This window comes from Podarcis bocagei (assembly GCF_964188305.1).
Source record: "Podarcis bocagei genome assembly, chromosome: 11".
Lineage (NCBI taxonomy): Eukaryota > Metazoa > Chordata > Lepidosauria > Squamata > Lacertidae > Podarcis > Podarcis bocagei.
In genome coordinates, this window is record NC_138136.1 from 36207990 (window position 1) to 36230551 (window position 22562).

The 22562-nt window shown below is 42.1% G+C and overlaps 1 protein-coding gene across 2 annotated transcripts in view; it reads left to right on the forward strand.

Annotated features, from left to right (window-relative positions):
• Window positions 1–302: 302 nt before the first annotated feature.
• SV2C (synaptic vesicle glycoprotein 2C) overlaps window positions 303–22562 on the forward strand; it is a 95442-nt gene continuing 73182 nt past the window's right edge. For both annotated transcript variants that reach the window (XR_014012864.1, XM_081212817.1), the window contains exon 1: window positions 303–908. The gene's annotated coding sequence lies outside the window, so the exon portion shown is untranslated. The remainder of the gene's footprint in view (window positions 909–22562) is intronic.

Here is a 22562-nt window from a genome sequence, read left to right on the forward strand (position 1 = left end):
CCCTCTAAAACGTACGGTGGCATAAGATTTCGTCTTCAAGGTGCCACAAGACTCTGCTGTTCTGTCTGCAGCAGACTGAAAATCATACATCAAGCTTCACCTGTTGCATCCCGTGTCACGGCGCTTCAGATCGAGGCTCGGAAGAGATACAGGGCGGAGCCCCGTTTAGCGCCCCTCCCCGGCAGCTAGCTCCCCAACTCCATGCCTTGACCATCAAAGCAGCACGTGTGTTGCCATTAAAGAAGTCACAGTCACACCCTGTGGATGCCATACATAGTATAACGCTTGGCTCGACCGCAAGGAGTACTCAAATCTGTCAATAGCTTTTGACTATGCCAGTCCGAGTTATTTCGCGGCTTGCGCGCGGGAAGAATGGACACTGCATTTGCCTGGCTGCATTCCCTCGCCTTTCTCGGGAAATGGTCTTCTTGCCCGCCGCGCGCTAGGCTGGTTTTGCACGGCTTCTCCGCCGGCGCCCTCCCTCCCTCCCTCCCCTCCTTCCCCGCTGCTTTCTCCAGGCGAGGGAGAATGGGCTTGCCCAGCCGTCGCACCCCGCCCACGCCTCCGATTCTTGACGGTGCGTCGCCTGCCTGCCTCCCGCCCTCGCCGTGACTCTCCCCTCTCGCCAGGCGCTCTTCGCCACTGCAGCAAGAGGCAGCGCGCGCTGCGCCGGGGAGCCCGCGCGCACAGCCACTTTCCCGCCTCCCTCCTCCTCCTCCTCGGGCTCTTGTCACGCCTCGCGCTCCTGCCTCAGGAGAGAGGAGCAGAGGGCGGGCGCGGTGCGTCGGGACTGAGTGGGGGGAAACACCACCATACGCCGCCACCTCCGTGGAGCCGCAGCAGCGCTTACCACTCTCGGAGCGGCGGCGTGAGGCGAGGGAGGCGGCTGCGGGCTGCAATTCCAGCCGGTAAGTGAGCGAGGCTTCCCTTCTTCGGGAACTGCTCGCAGTCCCGAGGAACTTTTTTCATCTCACGGTTGGGGCAGGAGCCGCCTCTGAGGCGTCGAACTTTCCCCTTGTGGCGGGAACGGGGCCGCTTTGGCGGCGGGACAAGATGGCGGGAAGCGGCGACCCCTCCGGGAAGCAGAAGTTCTGCCGAGTTCCGCGGGACCTTTTTGCCTCGGAGGAGCGGGCGTCGGCTTCGCAGCCTCAGCTTAGGCGCGCTTACTCGGAAGGAAGCGTGCGCAGTAGGATCGCAGCCCTTGGGGGGACCACGTCACGGGGGCCCCGAGGGGGAAAGCCCCCCAGCTTGGCGCGCGACCCTGCCGTGATCATCGTGCAGGACCCTCCCTGCCACCCTGCAGTCGTTGTCTCTCCAGGCTCCCTAGTCAGACTCCCTTTCCCCTTCTTTTCTGACGGATTCCGCCCGCAAAGAAAAACCCCACGAGAACTTCGCGGGGAGGGGAGGCTCCGAGGTGGGAGAGAGTGTTTGCAGAAGGCAGATGCGGGAAGTAGTGGCGGCAGCGGCGTAGCGTGGGGGGTGCAGGGGGGGGGGGCCGGCCGCACCGGGCGCAGCATCTGGGGGTTAGGTTTAGGGGGCGCAAATCCACGGGTTAGGGGGCGCAAATTATTTTTCTTGCCCCGGGTGCTGACAACCCACGCTACGCCACTGAGTGGCGGGGAAGCCTCGAACGCGGGGAAATGCAAAAGGTGCAGCGTGCATGTATGCATGCCGGCTGCAAAAAAAAAAAACCCGAGCCAGACTTCTTGCAGTGCGATGCGTCGGGAAAAGCCACGAGGCGTTGCAAAGTGCATTAGGGGGGAAACAACAACCTGGGCACTTGCTTCCCGTAGGATGAATCTGCAAGATTCTTCCCCCCCCCTCCTTCCGAAGCTTGCAAAGTTCTTGGGGGGTTGGTTAGGCGCCAGGATCCGAAAATACTTTAAGGAAAGGGCATTGTTGTTGTTTAAATCGCCGCATACTTGGGCGAAATGGAACGAGCAGCTGGCCGTTGAGGGAATCCCGTCCCGGAACCTCTTTCTTTCCCATCTCTTGGCTTACCCGCCCCCATCCACCCTCCCTTTCCTCTCCGCTGCGGGTCTGCAGCCCCCGGGGCAAAGAGGGAGCGTCGTCGGGAGGGCTGTTGGGGTGGGGGCTGGCGAAGCTGACTCAGCATACCCGGGGACTTCGAGGGGGCTGGAGGCGCGTGTGTGCTCCAGCTCGGCGCGTGCGTCTCCCCGGAGTCGCTGCTGGGAATCCCCCCCCCCTCGCGCGCGCCTGGGGAGCGCGAAACGAATGGCTGGATGCTGACGGTGGTCGGGGTGGGTGGGCTTACTGGGGGTTGCCTCTTGGACATGTGAGCAGAAAACGGGGTGTGTGGGGTGGACCGGGTGGGGGGGGGAAGGCATGCAGAATAAAGAGCTCGCCGCCTTGTTTCTGCCAAGCCACGTTGAGATACTTTGGCCTTTGGTGAGCGATAGCACCCAGGACTCTTTCCCGCATCAGGGTATGATGCCGATAATGATGGCTTCCTGTGGCTTCATATTCCTGTGGAATCCAATGTTCTATAGAGTTGTATGGAGCTGTGGGGTGCATTCCCCTTCTCAGCCTGCAAGCCCTCGCTCCCCCCTTCCAGATAAGCTATGAGTGATGGTCCTAGAAGGGGCAGAATGCGGAGAGAAGTCTCCATCTAGCTCCTAGTGCCCTACCTGTATTGGGCTGCATTGTACTGCAGTGCAGGGAGCTGACAACAACTAGATGTGTGCATATGATCCTCTCTCTGTATGTGTTTTGAGAGAGAGAGAGAGAGATGGTACCCAGATGTGATTTAGAAGCACTACAGGGCTGTAAATGGAATTTAGAAAAGAATCAACATGCTTCATTATTTTTTTTTTAAGAAGCTGCTGAAGAAAGCCTGTATTTTTCCACCCTCCAAGAATTATTGAAAATTATTTGAGTATTTGTTGCGAAGCCCTATTTACCAGAAAAAAAGATAATACATATAACAGGTCACTATTTGTGTGTTTTGATTTTAATTTGTTTTGTGCTGGGTGATATGAACGACTGCTTCCATAAAAGAACCACTCAGATTCTACTATAGCAAACGCAACACTGAAAATAAGAATGCAAGTAAACTTGGAAAATAAGATTTATGACTTTTTTTTTAAAAAAAGCTTTCCTTCTCACTTAAATATGTCATAAAATCTTGCTTATCTCAAAATCTTGGCCCATGAAATTCTGAAGCCTTTCTAAATATTTAAAGTGATTTTTATTATGTATGATAATATAATAAAGTTACATTTTGTCAAATAACTTTGCAAGTAGTTCTCATGAGTACTGGTGTGTCTGAAATAACATTTTGTGGGAAAAGAAGCATAAGGTTGGACGCTCCTACAGTTACTTTTCATGTACAGTATATTAATTTAATAAAGCTAATCTATAGCATCAGTAAGCACGTACAAAGCAATTCTATTCTCTAGCATGATGAGTAGCTCTAAATTAGATTTACACCAAGTGCTTTCTTTTTATATATTTCAAAACCCATTTTAAAAGACAGCATTCTAGAACGAACATGTGATGCATTCCCCTTGATTTTGAACAAATAGATTAGGAAAGAGAAAGAAAGGACAAAAGCATCTTGGGCAGCCTTTGGCTGCATTATGGACCGGACATTGATTGCAGATGTAATAAATGGCATGTGATAAGAGTGATCGGAAGGTTGATAAATGCGTCATATTTAAAACGTAGGCATGTAGGATATATTAAAATGTTTTTTAAAATATGAGCTGAAAACCAGCTTATCGTTCAAAATGTAATAAGGGAACCTGCTCATGAAATGTCTACTAGTTGTGAAAAATTGACCTTACTAGAAGCAGGGTGGAGCTTCTGTCCAATATAAATATTAATAGAATTGTACCACTTTAAAACGAAATAAAAATATGCGTTAATTTTTTAAATTCGGTCCTTAACAAATCTTAACTGGAAGAAAGCCTGACTGATTCAATAGAATTTAGTTCCAAGGAAGTGTGAGAACCTTGCAAAACAGCCTGATCCTAACCATTGTTTACTTTAACGGAGAACCTCACTGAATATGCTTAGGATTGCTCCTTTCCCGCCCAGCAAGCCGCTTACACTGACGAAATCTTGCAGGAGAACTCTACGATCATGCCTATAAAAAACCGAATATCAATGCATGCTTAATCGAAAACACATCCATTAGGTTAAATTAATTTGCAAACATGAAAGGGAGCTCGTACCAGCTGCTCTCTTGGTGTTATGTAGCACAAAGTGTTTAATGTACTAGAACAGATCAAGAATAAGTTTAAAATGTCACAGCAGTTGTGTTTGTATTTTAATTTTATTGAGTGTTTATCTGTAACGCGCTAGGTCAAAATACATTTTTATTGTCAAAGTGCATTGGATATTTTGAGCTTATGTGCTGGAAGGCACCAAGAACAATGCAAAATTGTGTGCTAGGCTTTCCTTTTAATATGAAAGATGCATTTTTCTGAAAACAAAATCCTACTTTAGGACTAAAGTTGGAATATGGAGGCAGGATTTCAAATGGTATTTCATAAAAACTGCATGACAAATAATTCATTAAAATGAAGTTTTGCCCATTTCTGCATATAACTTTAAATTTTATGTACAATCTAGCTTTTTCAAATGTCAAACTATCAAATGCATAGAATCTTGTGGTAGTTAACGTTTTGACAGCCTATTTGAAATTAGTGTAAACTCTTAAAGAATACATTCAGTTTGTTCTTCACCAAAGAATAGCTGCAAATGTATAGGTGATGCTATATGTAAGAGAACTACATTATATGAAAAGGTGGGGGGGGGTCATCAGAGGTGTTTTTTTTGTCAGTCTACAGGAATGATTTCATATGCAGCATAAGCTAGAACACTCAATATTAAGGAGGTATATTGTGTACTCTGTGATAAAACATCATCATCTTGAGATCCTAATAAGCATCTCCAGCAGGTCTAAGATTGTGATCATACAATTCCAGCCTTAGGTTTGCATTCATAGGGCCTAGAAACACGTTCTTTAGAAACAGAAAGCAATAGCATATTGGATTTTTATGTCTTATAAATGGCTTTTTGGGAAGGGGGAATGAAATTATCGAAAAGCAATGCCATATGGATTTGCAAGGTCCTTTCTCATGTGCAGACCACAGAAATTAAAAAAAAAAATGGTATTAAAACTGTTTGTATCAATTTTTAAAATTTTGTTTAATTTTTTTCTTTCCTACCTTTTTACATTGGGTATCCAAGATGGCTGGGTGAAAGTATAAAATGCAATAAACCAGACTAAAATATCAAATAAAATTAAGTAGCAGCAAGGAAATGGTAATCAAAGGGCATTTTGATTTTCCACCCCCAAAGGTGACAGACACATTGTTTTAATGTTGCATTGACAGTAAAGTCAATAATTTGCTCTGAGGAAGCAGTTTCAAAGCCTGGGTGCCACCACTGACAAAGTCATGTCACTGATCATCAGTTGCCATTCACCCAACCTGGGAAGGTAGGGAATCTGCAGCAAGTGGTTAGATGGGAGAAAGCAGCCATAAGATTATTGCATTATTTCTTGCTAGTGGAAAACAACAACAACAAAAATAACAGATGAAGTGTAAGAACTTCTTGAATCTATTGTGTTGCTTTTTAAGGCCTATTGTAATATAGGAAAACAGTTAATTAAAGGACTTGAGAACTGCTAATCTTGAATCTGAGGGGTTTTTTTTTGCAGGGAGGAGTCATTTCTATCGACAAAACTCCCTCTTTCATCATCTTTTTACTGAGATACTGTTCATTTATGTAATAGGTACAGCAAAAGAGAACCAATAAAATATTTTTATCTTAACATTAAAAAAAAAAGCTTGCAATTGGTTTGGCAACATTTCCTGCAAACCATATGAAAAAGCTATGGTGGTCCTGTGCTCATAATTCAATGTACTAGTGTAGGAAATTATTTCAGGAAGAAAATGAAACGCTTTAATTTATTCAGTAGAAACAATAATAACTATTGATTAATCTAGATACTCAAACTGCTTACAAAGTTAGGTCAGGAAATCAGCTATAATTCGAGGAATATGATTGACCTGTTGGCTGTAAACGCCACTTTGTTATGGTTCATGGAAACCTTGCAAATAGGTCCATGAAAGTTACTACCTTGCAGAACTTATCATCTCACTTGTTTGAACTTACACTATAAATTACTAATATAGGTTAGCAGCAATGCTGCGGAACTTCCACTCCGACACTGGTGTTGCTGCCACTTTTACTGGATGGACGAGGGGTGAGGCAGGGGGCCAACAGTGAGATTGGGGTCTGTATGCAAGTACCCAAGTGGCTCTGCCAGTAATTCAATGCCGTCTCAACTTCTCTCCTCCCTGACTCCCCCCACACTGTCCAGATAAACTGCAGTGACCCCAGTGTCAGGAGGGCAGCTGTGCAGCTGGAAGCTACTAGGTGTTCCCATTTTGGAAAGTGTATTGTGTGTTCACAACCAAAATAGTATTCTTTCCTCTATGGCTTAATAATAAATATTATGGCTTAATAAATACATTGGTGTAAATGTACTAAAAAGTGACACAGGACTCTTTTGTTGTTTTTGCTGCAACAGATTAACATGGCTACCCCTCTGGAAAGTGCTCCTAAATAACAATTCACTGTGTTCTCAATTAGCATAAGATCATGTTAATTGTTTAATACCATTAAAATCCATGCTTTGCGGCTCTGCTTCACTGCTCCCTGGCTCCTAGTCTCATTGTCCTGAAAGGCTACAACCAGAGAGAAAGAGACCACAACCCTGAGTTCAGATAACATGACAAGCCAAGACTTGTAGTTTGTTGCTTATAGTATACAGCGGTGCCCCGCAAGACGAATGCCTCGCAAGACGGAAAACTCGCTAGACGAAAGAGTTTTCCGTTTTGGAGGTGCTTCGCAAAACGAATTTCCTATGGGCTTGCTTCGCAAGACGACAATGTCTTGCGAGTTCCTGCTGGTTCCCCCCCCCCTTTTCTAAGCCGTTAAGCCGCTTATCAGCTGATCCGATCAGCAGATAAGCCGCTAAAAGCCGCTAATCCGCTAATCTGTCAATGGGCTTGCTTCGCAAGACGAAAAAACCGCTAGACGAAGAGAATCACAGAATGGATTCTTTTCGTCTTGTGAGGCACCACTGTAGTTAGGCTGGAAAGGAGTGAATTGGGGACTTTCTCGTGAAACCATAGTTGAACATTAACTATGGTTTGATATGAAGTGTGAACCTGACCAACATTCATTTCAGGTTTCTGTTTTGTTTTTGTTTTTAAAAACACCATCTGCTTCTTTTCTAGTTAGCTGATTTTTACATGTTACTTCCTTTTTCGTTGGAACTTTGAGCCTGCTGCCATAGACAGTTTTAAAACGTTTTTCAAGCCCAAGCAATCAGCTTTGCTGATGAGTAGTTTAAAGCTGCAACCATAAACATATATTGCAAAAGCAAATGCTACAGAAAAATCAATGGGATTTATTTCCAAGTCAGTATTTTTAAGATCAAAGTGTGGATTCAGCTAAACTGGTAAAAAGAGAGAAGTGATTCATATGTGTTGTATATGCAATATAACATTGTGCCACCAGATGGTGACGTGGAGTCCCATTTTTCTCTACCTGTTTTCCGTTTAATTTTACAACACTTTAAACTGAAACACTTCTTTGATGTGTCTAGATCCAGCCTGTAATAATATATGATTAATATATTCATAAGGGACGCGGGTGGCACTGTGGTCTAAACTACTGAGCCTAGGGCTTGCCGATCGGAAGGTCGGCGATTCGAATCCCCGTGACGGGGTGAGCTCCCCATTGCTTGGTCCCAGCTCCTGCCAACCTAGCAGTTCAAAAGCACATCAAAGTGCAAGTTGATCGATAAGTACGGCTCTGGCAGGAAGGTACGTAAACGGCATTTCTGTGCGCTGCTCTGGTTTCGCCAGAAGCGGCTTAGTCATGCTGGCCACATGTCCCGGAAAAACTGCAGACAAACGCTGGCTCCCTCGGCCAGTAAAGCGAGATGAGCGCCGCAACCCCAGAGTCATCTGCGACTGGGCTTATCTGTCAGGGGTCCTTTACCTTTACTTTAAAAAATATATATTAATACATCATTAGGTTTCTAGGAACATCAAGGGATGTTTTTAACCCAATTTTATGACATTAGGCCTACCTAGAGAATATTAGTTGTGCCTCAGGCTGCAATGTTACCATGTTTACACAAGAGTAAGTCCCCTTGAACTCATTGGTATTAATGGTTAGGACTTCCAAAGAAGATTGTTCAGAATTAGAGTTTTGTCTAAAATGATTAATGCTACTTATTTTCTCTTTCTGCAGTAAATTCAGTTTGTCCAGTCTGGCTCATTCACTACCTAATAAAATGAAGCATATATTCATATACAATGCATTGTTACATAGTGGAAAGGGTGGTTATCACAGCACTCCCTTGAAGTCACTTGTGCCACAGGCATTAGCTCGCAGCTGTGCCCATAATATAAATATGACCAGAATTATAATACTTTGAAGAGCCTGAAGAAATGTCTTCATGCTCAGAGTTTAGATACATTATTGAGTATTACGGTGTTGTAGCTTTACTGTAATACATTTTTCAGTAATTTGAAAGCCATATCCTATTTTATTAAAATAACCTGTGACATATTATTTTGCTTCATAGTCCCTGCATTTGTTTTAAGTAGAAATATGAGAAACCTCAATTTCTAACTCATTCTGGAATTATTTTATTTATTGATCCCCTATCCTAAATTGTTAAAATTTCAAAAAGATAGATGCCTTTCATCTCTACATTTACTTTTATGTAAGTACCTACTCTAAAAAAAATCTAATGGGATTTAAGGAATAACAAAGATGTAATTCAAATGCAAATATTACTTTGCAATGGGCATGTTGGTAAGTGCAGGCTTCTTTTAATAGAGGTAGTATTTCTTAAAAGCATGGTTATTGAAACAATATTTTCCTGTGTAATTGCAGAACATGAGACAAAAGCACAAACTAGATTTAATAACTAAGTGCACTGTGTAATATTTTCAAATTTTAGCTTTGCTGGTCCTAGTCAAAACAACTCAACAAGACTAAGTAATGCTATCAGAAGATGGCACAGGCAGAGTCTTGGTAGATCCAGTTTCCAGAAGAACTTGTCCATTTGTTCATTCTTAGGAATAGAAAAAAAATCTGTTTCTGTTAAGTAGTTGGTGGTCTGTCAGGAGAATATGAAAATGGTGTTGGAGTGTGACATGTCTTTTCTCCGTTATTGACTATAAGCTCAGTCTCATGGCTCTAAATGTAGTAGTTCACACACCAAATTGTGCCAGTTATAGATATGTTAATAGCTTCACTTAGCTTTATATTCTGAACTTTTTCCAGAACGTTTTTCTGCTGATCTTATTCTTAATTTCCTTCCTTTGGCACTGAGGAGTAGATCTCGGGGAAACTCCAACCTAACAATGTCTTTATTTCTTCTCGACAGGTCAGCCCATTCTCCATAGTCAGAACCAAAGTCCAAAAGATATTTCAGAGCGTGTTTCAGAGTCCCTCCAAAGCTAAAGGCTCCCACAACTCCAATCTCCCCCTGACCCAAATCCAGATCCCAAAGGCCAGAACATCCCTGCATAAGGGGATCTATCCAACTTTCCTTCTCCAATCCAAGCGGGGCTCCATCCCACCAAATCTGGCATTCTCTAGATTCGATCGTAAAAGGCAACAGCTTATGTTCATCAAATTGCCTCTGTAAGGCTGGGGCTCTCTCCACTTGAATTACTTGAGGTTCAACAACAACTTTCTCCTTCGTCTTCTCCACAGCTTGCCATGTCAAAACAGATTCCTGAATCAATTCCTGAGTAGTTTCTGTATAGGTATTCATTTTTTGTCCCAAATTGTCAATTTTAGTAATTGTCAATTTTGAAACCTTCCCGTTTCGATGCCAAATTAAGATGTTTATAGATCCAATTTTCCGTTCTACTCACGGGTAGTTGTTTAGAGTCCAATTGTCCACAGGAAAAAGTCAGCGCTCTCCGGCAACAGCAATGCGGCTTCACTCCGTAAAAGAAGCAGTCGATTCGAAGCACCGCGCCACTCACCCCACTTCACTCCAGATCCCCAAAACCGGGTTTCCCCGCGAGTAGGGGAGGCGCAAAGGGTGCCAGCCGAATCCCACGCCCACGGGCTTCTCCCGCCTGTGGTTTTTAATGGGTCTCCACCTCGCCGTGGCGGTCCAGACCCTAATTTCCATGGAGCGGATTCCTCCCGATCAGAGGAAATCCGCCATTGCCGGAGGCGCTAACTCGGAATTCCCAATGCGTATTTCTAATTACTTCTTAAATTCTGGATCTGATAACATAATTTTGAAACTCCTCTAACTTGTATGCATTAATGCAGTTTCTTGACAAGGTGTCTGCTATTAAGTTTCCGTCCCATGAAACAAATTTTCCTATCATGTTGAATCTCCTCAGTCTTATTAGAAGACATTGGTATAGTAATGTACTTGATTCATTTCCCCCCTTTTACCAAGCATTTATGGGTCTATGAGGAGTCTTTAAAAAAAAAGGTTGACCACATAACTATCTGAAAAATGTTTGGAAAATATCTTTTTTTAAAAAAACCAGTGTGATTTTGTTTCATTGCTTCATTAAGAGTTATTGGACAGAATGTGGCTGGCATCCATTCTGAAACATGTTGTGGGAGCATTTGTAGTAGCTGTAGTAGCACTTCAACTAGTGCAACTAGCTGCTTGCATCTTCATGAACCATTGTAGGTTTGTTGACATCACAAATATGCAAAATCGGGACATTGGAGATCATGTTCTTTATCTTTATAAAGGAAGCTTCCTGATTCCTCCCTGGACCTTAGTAACAGGTTTAGTGGTTATGAGATGTCTTGTGAATACTAATAATAATAATAATAATAATAATAATAATAATAATAATAATAATAATTTATTATTTATACCCCGCCCATCTGTCTGGGCTTCCCCAGCCACTCTGGGCGGCTTCCAAAAGAATATTAAAATACTATAATACATCAAACATTAAAAGCTTCCCGAAACAGGGCTGCCTTCAGATGTCTTCTAAAAGCCTGGTAGTTGTTGTTCTCTTTGACATCTGGTGGGAGGGCGTTCCACAGGGCGGGCGCTACTACCGAGAAGGCCCTCTGCCTGGTTCCCTGTAACTTGGCTTCTCGCAGTGAGGGAACCGCCAGAAGGCCCTCGGTGCTGGACCTCAGCGTCCGGGCAGAACGATGGGGGTGGAGACGCTCCTTCAGGTACATAAATAGTTCAGTATTCTCCAAGAGCATCTTAGCTATATAATGTTTCTGGGATTCTATCTAATGGCACTTACCTTTTCAAAGCATGGCTTTGCCCCATGAATTCCATTTCACTTTGATAACATACACTTTGTTTAGTTTGAGTCCGGATTAAAAGATCCAATTCAAGGCAATGACCAGAGTTTGTCATGGGCTTCCATTCATGTGTCATGTATTAGGACACCATCAACTAATACAATTACTCCTTTCATGTTTGAGGAGTTCTTTTTATTTCAGAGGAGCACTTGCGATTCCAAATGGGAAGTGTTAAAAACTGAATCTCCCAAAAGGGGTGATCAGTATAGTCAGTTTAATTCTCTGGTTGGTCAAAGGTATTTGCCAGGCTTTCAAGAAATGTAAGGTGACAGACAAAAAGCCTTCTTTCAAGCTTCTCCTTCCATTTGTCAGCAATACGGGTCTGTAAAAGATAGCTTATTTTCACTGTTGCCTTGAGATTGAAGTACTGTATATCTTCCTTCTGGCTCATCCTACAGTGCAGTTGGTACTGAAGTTTGTCTGATATAAGGATGCACAAAGAAGTTTGATTTCTATAAACAAAAATTTCATGTGTGGGATAGTTAATAGGCAAAGTAATATGGCAGCAATGACAACAAATGAGAAATTGTATCAAGAGCTTAGTGAATAGTAGACATTTGTGTGTTTTCTGAGCTTGTATAATTAAGGTGTTGATAAGAGTACAATGCACCTTATCTATGGCATGCAGGGGACATTATTGATGAGGAAGTGTTTCTTTGATTTACAGATAATCATGTTGTCTGCAGTTGGATTTTTTTTAAAGCTGCACTTGAGGTGAGCATGAATTATGACTGCACACCATTTGTGTGTGTGTCCCCCCAAGGGATTGCTAAGGAGCAGAACTGGTTTTATTCCACAGCAATATCTATAACTTGCCATTGTTCAAATATCAATTTGCCAAAGCAAAGAAATGAAAACTCAAAGGCAGAGCTTTGTGGACTTTTCTATTGTTTTGGGGTGGCTGTTCTCCACTAAACACTGGTCAAAGGCTAGAAGAGGTTTTTGAAGCACAAAGTGACCACCTAATAGTTTCATCTCTAGGTTTTACACAGTTATTGACCATGTGTGTTCAAGCACAAATGTTATATACAAATATGCACACTTTAATATAAAATTCAAAGGACAGGTGTATAACTTCAGTCATCCTTAGAACATCCTTATTTCTTGTAACTTGAAAACATTTATTTACAATTATAAATGGTCAATTTTTAATTATTATTTTTTATTGTTTAAATTTTGGTAGGGATTCCAGGGACAGATAAAATTGCTTTGGGAGTTGTATCTTGCCTACATTGGTTGTTCCTAAAATAGAAAAAAGTTTCAAACAGCCAGACAGCCTCATTGTAGCACAATCATGAAATTGTTTCCAAGCAAGTATGTTTAAGATTGCAATTTACGTTTCCCTGGAAATTGCAATAACAACTTATGCATTCAGAATTAGAATACCGTAATTCACCCATGAATTTATATCTGGTACAGACATCCAGACAGATTTCACATTAGATGTCTCTGAGCACCACAACATTTCTCTTTTGTTTTCATATGCAGCATAGCAGCATACCCCATTCTGAGGGGACGTTGAATGTTCCATCTAATAAAATTAATGAAAGTAAGAGGGGAAAGTAATTAAATCTGTCTTGGTACTTATCTGTTGGTTTCAGCTTTGATTGCTGAAATGAAAGCTTGGAGACAGCTGTTGGCAGACGTTTCAGCCCCTTTGAGTTTAATAGTAGAGAGCTTTGTACAGGTAATTAATTACTGTACGGTTATAGAATAGTTGCCCAGTAGCCTCATGTCCTTTTGACATGTTTCTTTTTTTGTCGTTTTGTTTTGTTTTTGCATGTATGTTGTCAGGGGTTTAGGAGCAGAGGCACGGGCAAGGGAGGAAACAGAGAGCGAAGGGGAGGAGGCAGAAGAAAAGATGAGTGATGACGACGACCCGAGATCTCCTAGTCTTTCCAGTGAATCAGAGGATTCACAGAAAGGAGCACCAGTGGCCAGGGCAAGGGGGGAGTCAAGGGGGGCACCCCAGGAAGATAGAGCCAGAGGGGACTCAGGGGGGAGCAGCTGGAAATCGGGACCAGCGTCACCGCCAGGAAGCAGGGAAGAGGAAGGGAGCCAGGGGGGAAGCGCTGGCAGCTCACCACAGGAGGGAGGGCATGAGTCAGGAGTGGCCACACCTCCATCGGGGAGCGAAGAAACGGTTAAGAGGAAAGTGGAAGGTTGGGCGCGCGCGCCAAGTTCAAATGCAGAGGAAGGCGGCGCAGTAAGCAGCCCCGAAAGGGAACCAGGTCCTAAAGCCCGGCGCAAGGAGGCAGGAGGGTCCGGGTCAGCGTCAGAGGAATCCCGGAAGGAAGAAGCCCCGGGGGGTAGAGGGACCCAGAGGAGGACAGTCAGGCGGAAAAGGTGGAGCAAGGCTAGGATATTAAGTTGGTGCACACGGGGCGGAGATTCAGACGGAGCTTCGCCGATCTAGCTACTAGACGTAGAGTTTGCGCGCAGCAGCGTGAGAATGGAAACTGTAATTCAATAAAGACTTTTACTTAATGATCGCTGGCTAGCGTGATCCTCTGTGAGCTAGGATCTTCAAGCAGCTCTGACATATGTATATGCTTGTTTATATAATACACTTCCCCCCACAACCCTGAGAGAATAAGTTTATCTGATGTTTGGTCGAAGCTATCTATTTTAATTCCCAATTTTATCAGTCAAACAGCATATGCTGTCAGGTAACTCCTTAATTTTCAAAGTAGAAGAAATAAGAGTTCTGTGGCTGATATCTAGTGAATACAGATTCAGATTAAGCATGGCAGACCTTTTGTGTTAAACCTTGATTAATCCTAGTAATTTACCACATCTCAAGTTTACCATCAAGGATGAATCACTTACTGTAATTTAAATGTCAGAGTTGAACTCCAGCTGCACACCTCTGGATGTTGTTTGCTTCAACCTAAATATCTGGAGCCATCACAAACACCTTGTGTATTGACTATACCTTCTGAATTCCTGGATGTTAATTCCTGCTGACATCCAACTACCCATCATGTTCACAGAAAGCTTGAGAGGTAGATATTGCATGGCTCAAGGGGGTTCAGTTACCATTGGTGCTACTTGTGAAGTAAAAAAAAAGCAAAACAGAAAACTGACCCGTGTGATTTAGCAAGGCAGAGGTCACTAAGAAAAGCAGATTCAGTGCAATGGGAGGAACAGAAATTGTGTTGATGGGTATCTTAACAACGAATTAGCAAAAGAGGAAATACTGAGTAATAACCCAGCATTCAACAGAAATAGGACAAAAATTATTTTATTATTGATTTATTAAAGGATTCATATAATCACTTTTCATATAATATGCAAATGGGCATACAACATAATTAACGTAATATAATAAGATTCATTAAAACAAACCCAAATACACAATAAGAAATAAACAAAAAGGCACTGTACAGAGTCAATGGGTCAAGAGAAGGTTTCTTCAGTATGGGAGAATCAGGGTTATAGCAAATATAGGGCAGGTACTAGAAGAAGATAAGAGGTTAAAATATGCAAAAGAAAAGTGAGTAGTAGGATTTTTTAATTGTAGGAGGTTGTGGATTTTGTTTTTATTTTGTTTTTAAAGGGAGGACATGTGATCCCTCACTTTCTGGCTGAAGTGGTCCAGTTAATGGAAAAGTACTTCTTCATGTTTGCCCAAAAGAATAAAATACATGTTATTTTTTGTTTCTTGATAACATAGATAAGTTGTTTGACTTACTTGCCTTTAGAAGAACAGTTGATCACAAAAAATGTTTGCTTTCATAACATCTAAATGAGCTAACAGGATGCAAAGTACTGTAGACTAATCCCCCCCCAATATTAGGGGGTTGACATGTAAGCCACTAAGAACATAATACATTAAAATAACTCTGGGTGAAGGAATCGGTGGCATTTGCTTCCACATGTGAACAAGACTACTAAGCCAAACCAAGGTTACACATGCATAAGCAAGTGTACTGGTGCAGTTAGAAAATTGCAGCTTCTTCGCTTCTCCCCTGTTTGTGCTGCTGTCATGCTATTGGTAGTCAAAATCACATACAGTGGTACCTCGGGTTAAGAACTTAATTCATTCTGGAGGTCTGTTCTTAACCTGAAACTGTTCTTAACCTGAGGTGCCACTTTAGCTAATGGGGCCTCCTGCTGGCGCCGTGCCGTCGGAGCACAATTTCTGTTCTCATCCTGAAGCAAAGTTCTTAACCCAAGGTACTATTTCTGGGTTAGCGGAGTCTGTAACCTGAAGTGTCTGTAACCTGAAGCGTATGTAACCTGAGGTACCACTGTATTGGAATTTGGCAAACCTAACTATGTAGATTGATATGCCCTGGATGGGGGAGGGGGTGGGATTTTGTTTTTGTACCTTTTAATATATTTTTTAAAATAATTGTTAATATATTGGAAATCAATTAAACTATATTTATTAAAATAATAATAATAAAAACTAGCAACAGCAACTTGTTGTTTGTTTTGAGCAAGACAATCAATGAGCCCAGCTTTGCACACTATGCTAAACCAAACCATGTTTTAGCTCTGGGTAGTATGTCAGGAGTGGAGAGGAGTGAAGCTGCCAGAATTTTCTAAGTCTGCACCAGCATGCTCACTCACACTAAGCCATAGTTTGGCTTAGCATTAAGTGCGAACCCGACTGGTTTGTGTTGCCCCAAGATGATGAGGTGTCTTTGTGCCATAGTTAGCATTTGACCAAAAATGTATAGGAAGTTATAGAAGTGAGAGCCCCTTTTACGGAGTTGCTGACTGAAAATATGATTTCAAGCTCCTACACTGTAAGAGTTGAATTGGAAAGTATTAGTATACAGATGGGTCATTTAATTATAGTTGAACCAAATTTACACACACTGAATAATTTAGAAAGCTGAACTCCCTGGGCTCAGCAATTAAGAATAGCAGAAGAAAGCCAAGAAGATTAAGAAGCCAAATTAGCTTGTTCACAACAGGGAAAAGGCTATCTTGTTTGTACTTGTTACACAGATGCTGAAGGAGAATATCGTATATTGTTAGATACTAAAATAAAATGAACTCACTTGAGTACTTTCCCATAAACCCTGCAACTATTATATGCTATTTAACGAGCAAGCTAAATAATCTCATTGGATGAGCTTATGGTGTAAAACATGGGATATGTGTTGCAGCCAGCTTGAGTATGTGGTCTCCACTATTGAATTCTTAGTATGCAACATTAGTATTAATAAAATCAGGTACTCTTCTTTGAACCAAATGCTACGCATCTGAAAAAAGGGCAAATATCTATCAATAAAAGTGTATGAGAAAGATCTAGGGCCTAGGCTGTGTTCATTTACACATAACACTAAGCTGTGGTTTGTTTTTACCACCATTGACATCTGTAGCTAGTGTTACAGGATAGATATCTGTAAGTACAGTAGAGAAATGCTGAATGGTGTACCATTTCAGTTAGAATTGCAGCTGCCTTTTGAACCTTATGCTGTCTAAACCTTCAGAAAGCACTTTAAATAAAATAGGTAAGATATTTGTTTGCCAGGTTTCTGATCTATTCCCTTATCAAGCTATTTTCATTTTCTATTCCACTGGAAAGATTGCTCCTTTTGCTATATATTTGGCATAGCGTGTTCTTATCTGTGAAATCTCCCTATTCTGCTAGAATCATATTCCACAGGGAAGAATCTGCTGTTATTAACAAGGTTTTTATTGCCACACCATTTCTAATGAATTATGGATATATCATTTGAAAGGTTTCAGTTCTATAGGTAACTTACCATGATGATATGTCCACAGGTAGACTGTGATAACACAGTTACTATCTTTAGATGTCATGATGAACCATGACAGGAACAAACCCAGGCATATTCAGACGAGTGCTTTTCTCCAGCGCAGCCTTGAGAAGTTTGGAAGTGTTCATTTGATTAATCACATGCTGCCATGTTGTCTGAACTTGGCAAACTTGGGTTAAACTTAACTATGGTTTGCTTGAAACAAGCACATTTCAAACCATGAGTTATTAAGTCAGCTTTCATTAAAGTGGCCTTTTGATCTTGTTTATTGAGGACATCCCTCTATTTTGAAAGGATGTCAGAAGGTGCCCTCTATTAGAAGGACAATATTATTAGAATGACATTCTTCTTCTTCTTCTTCTTCTTCTTCTTCTTCTTCTTCTTCTTCTTCTTCTTCTTCTTCTTCTTCCCTGCCCATCTGGTTCGGTTTCCCTAGCCACTCTGGGCAGTTTCCAGAAAAATATAAAAACATAATAAAATGCCAAACTTTAAAAACTTCCCAATACAAGGCTGCCTTCAGGTATCTTCTAAAAATTGTGTATTTCTTTATCTCCTTGACATATTATGGGAGGGTGTTCCACAGGGAGTGCGTCACTGCCGAGAAGGCCCTCTGCAATCTGGTCCAAGTCTCATTTAAAGATAAAGGAGAGAGAACAGTGATTTTTCAGCTGCCCATCAAAAGCTCAGAATCGGAGAATGTGCAGGCAAAGAAGCCAGCTGTTTCCAGCTATGATGAGATGTGATGTATTTCTAAGGTGGCTCACCAGGCCTCCCCGTTTGACCTGCAAGCTTGTTGTGGGTGAGCCACGGCCACTGCCCTATGTATATTATGTCAGGTGTGCGGCAGGTGGGGCTTGACTGAAAGGGGTTTTGCAGGTGCAGCAATTTCCAGTTGGTTGGTTGGTTTTGGGGAAACACTGTGCAAAGAACTTTGCCAGCCTTACATTTGGCTCTTTGGAAGCAACACACTGCCTGCCAGGCATTTGTGAAGTGCTGTCAATCACCTGATGTCGTTATGATATCACATGATTAACAAGTGAGATGTCCTGGTCATCCAACACCCCCAAACATTCCGGACATGTTTATTTATATCTCCCACTTGGAGTTTGAAGTGGTGCAGTCTACCGTACCACGTTAAGATTCTGTTGTCTTCTACTGTATGTGTCCTGCCAAGATCTTGGTGAAGAAGACTTTTTCTGGCTTCAGCAGCAGTTGCTCCTAGTGTGGCTACTATTAAAAATCAACCCAAACATTATTGTGAAGGTAGACATAACTCCTAAATAGCAGCTTCTCCTTATCCCAGTCAGGGCACAAGTACAGCTGCAACCCTATGCAAATTACATGGAAATAAGCCCCACTGAAGGGACGCGGGTGGCGCTGTGGGTTAAACCACAGAGCCTAGGACTTGCTGATCAGAAGGTCGCGGTTCGAATCCCTGAAACGGGGTGAGCTCCCGTTGCTTGGTCCATGCTCCTGCCAACCTAGCAGTTCGAAAGCATGACAAAGTGCAAGTAGTTAAATAGGTACCGCTCCTGCGGGAAGGTAAACGGTGTTTCCGTGCGCTGCCCTGGTTCACTAGAAGCGGCTTAATCATGCTGGCCACATGACTCGGAAGCTGTACGCCGGCTCCCTCGGCTAATAAAGCGAGATGAGCGCCGCAACCCCGGAGTCGGTCACGACTGGACCTAATGGTCAGGGGTCCCTTTACCTTTAAGCCCCACTGAACACAATGGGATCAGTTTCTGGTGTTTATAGGATCAGGTTGCAAGGCTCTTTGGGGCCATGTAAATTTATTAGCCTCTCACTTGTTTTCAAATACGTCTGGGATTTCAAAGGCCGAAGTGATGACCGGGGGTGGGGGGATTTTCGGAAGGCAGCGGTTTGTCCTGGATCTTTGGCAAGTAAACCAAGAAACCAAGCTCAGCAACTTTGGGGGTGTCCGAATTTTTACTTCTTGAAATAAGGCAACCCTAGGTTAACCCTGACATGTTTAGAGAAGCTTTTAATATTTGATTAATTATTATATTTTAATATTTCATTGGAAGCCGCCCAGAGTGGCAGGGGAAACCCAGCCAGATGAGCGGAGTATAAATAAATAATTATTATTATTATTATTAGTAGTAGCAGTAGTAGTACACCCAGAGGCATGAAATCCACTTCCCTGTGTTGTATTCTCCTATGGAGAGACTGTTGTAGCAATCATATAGCTCTTTCCTACTCAGCTGTCATCTTCTCAGAATTGTGTGTACCTGTTTTAATTTGCATTTCTAGATGTAAAGGATTAATGTATCAGGTGGCGTTCAGGTCCCCAGCACTTCAAAGCCTCTCCCCTTATGGTGCAACCTCTGCTTAAACGTAATTATATAGATGGCCAGGTATAGATATATTTAAAACTAGTTGATTTCAGCAAAAACAGTGGGATCACTTTTCTAAAACATTTAGATCTGACACATCTGCTGTATTTCAGCTTCTATTTTATAAAGGTATGTACATCGTGACTAGTAATGTAATATTTCCCATTTTAGTACTCCAGTTTCAGCCTATGCATACTTTTTGATGTGATTTCTTAACTTGTTTGTTGCTCTTTTCCTAACACACAGCACGACTTATATGTGCATAGACACCAGGAAAGATAGGTTAAGAATTAAAAATAACAGTTCGTATCTGTGAGAAAGTCCTCACTAATAGCATTTCCTCTTTTCTCATATTTACTTTAGCAACTGTTTTAAAATTGCAGTTACAATTCATCTCCATGACTAAGCAAAAAAGAAAGAAAGATGATGCTCATTCTTTGCACACTGAAGGCATGCAGTTACTGTAAGGAAACCCCTGTTACAGTAGGAATGTAGGAAGGGTGGTTGTACAAATGAGCTCAGTTATCTAACAGCAGCAGACATAGCTGGACATGATTCTTGCTGCCTTGTGATAACATGCTGCATAATGCAGATCGGAATGGGGAGGCACAAAAACTCAAAGATTGATCTGCAATTCCTAATAGTCATAGCAAAATGAAAGAAAGAAATCCAATTTCAGCTATAGCAACATGCAGAGCATATATATTTCACGGGTGATATGGATAACATGAATAGACCTCAAAGTGAAGACCTATTAATTACAAAGCTGTTTGGGGAGAATGCTCTCTAGTTTGTTCCTTACTCAACAATCAATTAGAAATAAATTTTGACACAATCAGAATAAATCACATTATATGCGCAGCCAGCAAAATGTTGGAAGAAGCTTTGTCGCATTGGTTGTTATTTTTTAAAGCTACCCATTACTTGGCTCTATGTTTACCCGTTTGTTATGTAACTTCATTGTTAGTACTGATGCCATTCTTTCCTCCAAGCAAAAGGAAGCTCTTCTGTTCTTTTCAAATGTAGCCTTCCTTTCCATGCTCAGACCCATTGATCCATTCTCTGATGTGCTTGCTTTGCTGTTTCTTTCCTAGTTCACCATTGAAGGGCCATGAGCATCATTTGATCCTTCCAGTGAGCATTACGTGTTTGCCAGTCAGTTCCTTCCTTCAATGTTCTAAGTCACTTAACAGACAGACCCCAGACAAATCTGGCAATTTTTTTTTTTTAATGATGAAATAATTTTTTAAAGCTTCTTTTAAAAGTGTAGGGCATGGGTAGGCAAACTAAGGCCCAGGGGCTGGATCCGATCCAGTCGCCTTCTAAATCCAGCCCATGGACAGTACAGGAATCAGTGTGTTCTTACATGAGTAGAATGTGTCCTTTAATTTAAAATGCATCTCTGGGTTATTTGTGGGGCATAGGAACTCGTTCTTTCTTTCTTTTTTCAAAATATAGTCCGGTCCCCCCACAAGTTCTGAGGGACAGTGGACAGGCCCCCTGCTTAAAAAATTTGCTGACCCCTGGTGTAGGGGAAAGAATTATGATGAGGAAACATACTGCTATGAGTTTGTGGGCTGTGTGTCTGTGGGTAGGCTGTATGCCTCCTAATTCTTGGATCCATCATGGATTCAATTCCTGGAATAGCCAGGTGAGCTTCCTGGTGAGGTAATGGCCCTCTAAGTATGGGTCATTAAGGTAGCAAAGGAAGTGGCTCTGTGCCAGACAACAAAATGGGCAGGCCTCTCTCCCTCGACTGTCTGCCAGTTACAATGACAAAGAGTTTGGAGTTTGAGTTGAGGTGTGAGCTAGAAGTTGCTTTATTGCTTTAAAGAAGTTGAAATGAGGAGTTTTTCATCCAAATGAAGGAACATTCGTTAGGGAGCACTGCTGTATTCTAACAACTCACATTTCTTAGTGTGAATAGGCAGATGTGTAAACCAGCTGCTCTTTTGCTTCACTATCTCTTCAACATAAATTATGAAATGCGTTTAAAAGTGGGAAGATGAAATGTGGGAAATGTTCAGAAAGAAAATACATATATTGTTAAGTTGTGGGTGAACTTATCAGACGACACAGCGATTATTCAAACAGCTCTTGTTTATTCACAGGCCAGAACAGAACTGAACTGAAGGGTTCAGTCAGCCTGCTTATATAGAGCTCCAGTACAACATAACGGTAACAATTTTCTAAAACTATCCAATCACTGAATGTCACTTTCGATCCCTTATATGCATAACTACCTACAGTATCCCCCTGCTGGCCCAGGGTGAGAACTTCAGTACATAACATATATATTTGGAAATACTGCATCCATGTCAGAAATGCTTAGTGTAATTTCTGAAAAGATAGAAACCTTATCCCAGATAAACAGATTCATGGCAGGTAACATAGCAGAGATGCAGAGACAATAATATAACACCAAAGAGATTGAGATTTTTTTCTTCTTCTTCATGCCATTGAGGCATTGAACTTGCCCCATTGCTGTTTTCCAGGCTCGCTCTGTTCAGCTTAGAAATGGTTAGGGGTCCCTTTACCTTTACCTTAAATTGAATTATTGCACTGTTCAAAGCCAGATGTTACATTTCCATAAAAGCAGATTTGCTGCTGTGTTTGTTTTGCCATGCCAAGACACACCTATTATTGCACCCGCTTGATGGGGAAATTTGGGGTCTGAGGCAAAAATAACTTGTTAAAATATCCAGGTCCCCATGATGGCTGGCCTTGTCCTTACCTCTTAGTGACAGTATTCCTCACTTGTAAAATATGAGGTGTTTGTGCATCTATGCTAGCCACTTCAAGAGTTTTGTGTTAGAATATCTGATCTATGCAGATGCTGATTGACTTGTTTTGCACCTGGCTCTGATTAGTGGATCTCAGAATTCTAGTAAAAAGTGGATCCCACAAATCCAAAGACTGCCCATTCTTGATTTAAATGATGTTTTAAATGTGATTAGGGGGAATTAGGCTGGTTCACAGGACACAGTGAGCCAAATTTGAAAGCCAAGAGCAAACTTCAAACTTTGGCGCATATATATATATATATATATATCCTGTGCATCTGGCTGGGTTTCCCCACTCTGTGCAGCTT